The sequence below is a fragment of the Cupressus sempervirens genome, chromosome 9, assembly GCF_028749045.1.
Source record: "Cupressus sempervirens isolate cs-2001-9-10 chromosome 9, ASM2874904v1, whole genome shotgun sequence".
Lineage (NCBI taxonomy): Eukaryota > Viridiplantae > Streptophyta > Pinopsida > Cupressales > Cupressaceae > Cupressus > Cupressus sempervirens.
In genome coordinates this window covers 649928487-649934486 of record NC_143126.1, presented here as the reverse complement: position 1 = coordinate 649934486, position 6000 = coordinate 649928487, and positions in this window count along the sequence as shown.

Sequence of the window (6000 nt, the reverse complement as noted above, 5' to 3'; positions counted from 1 at the left end):
GGACTACTTCCTCTTTAAGGTTCTTCAAATACAAATAAGTTTCATGGAATAGTTTACCTTCTCAATATCCTCTTGTAGCTCTCCTTGAAGCCTGAGCTCCACTTTAATACTTCCTCTTCTTTCCCTTTAGTCTCTTTAATAGCAATATCTTGCATTGCAAGAAACTATTCATGTTTGTCTCCTTCAAACCTATTCTTTTCACTATTATTAGATTAAATCCTTGTGTGCAAGTTTCTCTTACCTTTAGCAATTATTCCTTAATGACCTACAACTACTATTGGAAATTCAAGATTATGTCCTTGATACTAATTATTTCTAAGTTTATTTCATTTTGATGTTGGGAAAAGTGGTAGGCATGTTGGTGGGAATATAACAAGCGCCTTGTGGCTAGTGATAAGTATACATGGGCTATCAAGGAGGTTGTGTAGGGGCAGGTCAGAGGTGAGAAAAAAGGAATTTCTCATAGCTAGTTGTAGAAGGTTGATATGAAGAAAACCTTGGAGTTGTGGTGAGAAACGAGGAATTTCTCATAGCTAGTTATAGAAGGTTGATATGAAGTGAAATTTGAGAGTGTCTACAAACCTAGAATTGTTGCTATAGAGGCAAAGAAATCTTAGGAGAGGGAAAGTTGTGGTCGGTGAAATACCCTTTCATGCTAAAATAACATGAAAATTTTGAGTATCTATAATTTATGCTTCATGTGTGGACATAATTCATCCCCAAGATAGAGGACCAAACATGGGTTGGTTGAGACATCAAGAACCCTCTTCTTACCTAGTCAACCAAGTGCATTGATTGTGCCTCCTTAAGGATGAAATAATAAGGACTACACCTAATCATCATCTTAAAAAATTAGTCTCACCACATGTTCCAAAAGAAATATTGATCCATATAAGTCTCCTATCTAAATAAGGGCAGGAGGTAAGCTTTGCATATGGGGGATTGATATATGATGCATAGAAACCTTTGGGGTTTGAGAATCTAACTCTTTGATTTTTCCCCTTTTGACGAGGGTGGGTGAGGAGAGGTAGGGAAATGAAAAATTTAAAGTGATTTTCCAAAAATATCACAATCTCTTAGAGTCTTCCATCAAAGGTCATGCACATAGGTGGCCTTTCAACTAAAGAACACATAAACAAGGAATTATTATGTAAAAAATATTCAAATATCAGTTAGACATGGACATAGTGCATGAGGTTTAAACCCACTCTTGATAATACTTGCAAAATTTACCCCAATATTTAGTGAATAAAATTATCTAAGGGCTCTATGTTCTAAAAAATAATATAGGATAATCTAGACTAAAAACATCAAAATGGTATGGTACATGGTTCAATGACTTTCATATCTATGATAGAATCATAAAAGATCAAAATAAAAAATGATATCTATATCCCTCTAGAATGATATGGAACTTATAAATTTGCATAGAAACAAAGTAGTAGACAAAGTAAAATTGAAATAAGCATAGTCTAGTATGTCTTCTCTATTGATCATCCAAAAATACAAACCTAAGGTCAAAGAAAATTACTACAACTATTTTCAAGCTTTCCTTAAGAACAATAACCCTAAAAACTCATTCTTAATGAGGCTTTGATGTTACTATCCAAAAGAAACTTACACAATTCCTTCAAGTTCTTTTATACAAAAACTCTTGGCTAGACCTTGTAAATGCATCTAAAAAAGTGCTATGTGAGTTTGATGCTCATAGAAATTTTTTACTCTTACGAATCTTATAGCAAGGAAATTGTTGATAGAAAAGGGAAGTGTACATTTTTAGAAGATGAAGAGTCTAGAATTACCCAAATCATTTGAGAAATTATCACCTCCTCATAGAAAATGTGTTCTCTACATGTGCCATTTTGGTGTAAAATCTAAGAAGGTCATTTCTTGAAGTTGGGTGAAAAGTACATGGTATTGATGTGTTTTGGGATAATTTATGATCATTTTTATCCTTCTAAGGCCATAGATAGTGTCAGATGATTGATTCATTCTTCAAATTAACATATGGAGTTGTGGAAAATATTGTCCACGTCAACTATTGATTTTGAACACCATAGAAATAGTCTAGTATGGTGCTTCAAACCAAGTTGTAGACATAAACCTTGCTACTTCTAAGATAAAAATAATGAATTAAAAATCATACTTAAGTAGAAGGTTGTCTTGAGAAGTAACATTTTAAAATTAAGCAACTAGACAATATGTTTGATTATGAACACTTGGGTAGAAGTTGTTGGTTTATGATTTAACAAATTTTCATATAAAAACAAAGGAAACAAAAAATAGTGCATTACCTAGGGTTTAGCTATTCCCCATGATTAACATGACTTATTCAGTCCTAGACCAACTTAACAAAGCAATAATGCTTTTACACTTTAGGTTATGCTAAACCAAGGCATGTTAACCTAAGGATTTGATACTCTTCTATGGTTAAAGCTATGTAATACAAATCCTTAATCAACGGACTTGGTGTTGAAGACTTCTTGAAATTTGCAAGACAAATGACAAGCTATGTAGAGCTAATAACAAACTTGATAGAATTATGCAATAACCATTGACCAACTTTACATTCCATTATGATAGTAACTTTAATGATTTTGATTTATAAAATGTGTTCATTCTAAGACAAGATTAATATTGCTTGATTTCTTCAACATAAAGACCATTTCTTTAATCCATTGTCAAACAAAGTTATATTAGCTATATTTTAGACCTATTTGATTGACTTGCAATTAAATGTGTCAACCGTAAATCTTCAAATCCTATACTTGTCAAATCGCTTTCATGCCCCACATGATCCTATCACTTAGTAGATTCATTTACATAATTCTTTGAGTTAAAAGAAACTTATGAATTGACATACAATTCATCAAATTGCATTTGAATAAAATGAAACTTGCTCATTCATTCTCAAAGCCAAAAATCCATGAAATAGGAGACAAAATTATAAGACACATATACTTCTATGAAATTTAATAGAGATGTATGACTAAAACCAAACTTTCGTTAATTTCCAGACTTTTGTAAAATAAGCTAAATACATAAAAAACTTAGCACAAAACTTGGGACTAACTCAAACTAATATGAATTACAAGATTAGAATTTAGACCTCTTTTCCAAGCCTTGGAAATCCTGTATAATAGAAGGACTGCAATAAGATTTAGGATGGAAAGGCTTATACATGTCAAGAGACCATTTGTAACAATGTTATTTTTTTTTTGGTTTCACAATGCATGCCCCATTTCCTTTAGGAAATGGGGACCCCCTACTTTATTTTTCACTATTGGAGCACCAATCTGGGGTCCAAGTCCCTTTTGAGATACTCTTGATCCCCTAGTTTGCATTAAATCTCGACCAAGTAGCTCATTGGACCCAAAAAGCCTGATATTTTATACAAAGAGCTTTTTTTGAAAGAAAAAGGCGCACCAACGCACTTAATTAGGTGTATTGATGTGCCAAACTTGCGAATGCATGTTTTTGGGTTGCATCCCCGTAGCTGCATAACCTTGGAGCTGTGGACCCCCACAATGCTAAGGGGTGAGGGGGACTATAAAACCCCCCACTTTATATTTTTCTCACTTTGTTTCGACTTTGTTTTTCCTCCTTCAGCACAGCTACGTCCTCCCTCTCCTATGCTTCCTCTATATTTTCAAACTCCTTGTCCACACATACGCATCGCGCTCAGGTCCACTCACTCCTTGCATAGAAACATAAAACATAAACCCTTGTAGGGTGGTAGTAGCACACCTTGTAAGGTGCACTACTCTGCACCCCCGAAACATTGAAAACTTAAAATAAAGTTTGTAAGAAATAACCCAAATTGTGTGCATCCATTTGGGTGGAGCAATGCACACCTAGTATGGGTTTTCAAAGAAGTTAAGAAGTTAAATTTAAAATAAAAGAACTGGTACCCAATTTGGGTGCACACTAGTGCACCTATCAGTGCACCCAAATTGATGAAATAAAAAACCTTAATAAAAGATATCAAACTCACTTCGTGCGCAGTAGTGCACCTCATGAGGTGTGTTATTGTGCATTTTAAAGGCACAAATTAACAATAAGGTTTTTTTAAAACGTTTATACAATTTTTTGAGCTTTTTTGATGCAATTGGGTGTTTGGTTTCTTGTCCAACTCAGTTTTAGGGTTTGATTTAATCATTTTCATTCCTAATTCTGGAGTAATGGATGTCTCTTCATGCAGATATAATGGTATCCTCTTCATCTTCCTTGGGCAAGAAAATGGAACTAAAACCTATGGTCTTCAAGTTCTAGGGTGTTTCGATGAAGTCATGCTTTCAAGATGATAACTTGAAGATCAAAGATACAGAATTGGGGCATACTAATTTTGGGGAATTCCTTAAGATTTGTAACAAACCTACTAAGAGGTCACCAATGGTTTCTGCACTCATCTGATTGGGACTGGTTAATGCAACTTCACACCTAGTGTCAATAAAATCTTTGGAATTGGTCATGACACTTGCAAAACACTTGGTCCTTAAGGAGAGGGTAGTGAAGAGCATAACAAGAGAAATTGTCCTTGATTTACACCCAAAGAATATTGAGAAAATATTTCATCTCTTGAGGGAAGATCAATTCATCAAGATTACCTATGAACAAGTGCAAAGGTGGTACTAAGAACACATTGAGGAAGCCTCTAAGATCATTCAATCAACATACCTCATAGAAAAGACTCCCTTGGGAAAGAAGACTGGTAAAGTAGACATGACTAGGGGATATATGATTGAAGACATTAGATACTCTATCATACTTTTGAATAGAGTTATGGGTCTACTGGCAGCCAAACATCTGAATATTTTCATGGTACATTTCATTGAAACAATAAGCAAAGCCACAATGTCGCTAGATTGGGCTTCTACTTTGATTAAGAATTTGTGTGAATAGCTGGTAGCATCAAAGAAAAAAAGGAAGTTTTTTATGACCTCATATTTGGTTTACTTGTTAGTCACAAGGGAAATAGATTATCCAGGGTTGTACAAGAGAGGTAGCATGCAAGATCCTAATACATGGCCATACATTATGTACCCCCAGTTGGTGAAGAAGAAACTCTTAGAGAAAAGCAAGGAATACAGAATTGTTAGTGATGCTTTCATATTTGGCATAATTTGATTCATAGAAGGGGATTATTCAAAGAGCTTATCAGATGATGCCATGGCACAAATATCAGTACTCAAAGTGTACTATATTCAATTTAGAACATTCACATATATAAGGGTAGTTGGTACCATTGTTAACCCAAAAAATCTCCAAAGGTATCCTTCTAATAGGCATGTTCTCTTGGAGATCTCTAGAAAAATGTTGTCTGCCTATGATAGAGTGAGCAAACAACATAAAAAATGTTGGACTTGGCCATTGATTATAGGACCTTTTTGGGTAGGTCAGAGGCATGATATGTCCTCTTTTGAGTGTGAATGGGATCAGTATCCCCTAGAAGAGTACAATTCTCTGCAACCATTTTTTGATAATATCGAGAGAGTACAATATTTGGTAGGGAAGATATTTCAACATGAAGAAGCCATTGAGGATCACTAGATGAACACTAAAAATGACTATGATGTTTGAATAAGGGATTATTATAGGATGACTTTTTACTTGGAAGAGAAGGTCCTAAAGATAAAAATTCCCTTGAAGATATGGCAGCAAGATTTTGAAAAGTTGTTGGATCCTCTATTCAATAGGGATAAGATAGGTGATAGATCTATTATGAGTGCTGAGGTTGATAGGAAGGAAAACTCAAATATCAACCATAGGGTGAGGCACATAATTAAAATGACATAGGATTGGATCAATAAACTATTTGAGCTTAATCCAATACCTTAAACAATGATCTTCCACACACAAGCCCACCCAGCCAAAGGTAGAGGGAAGAAAGTCACCATCCCTACCTTTGTAGCTCAATCACTAGTGAGGCTAGAAATAGTCCACCAACTTGATAGGTCAGTGGGTTAGTATCAAGCTTAGAAAGGTGGAGGCTAAGATAAG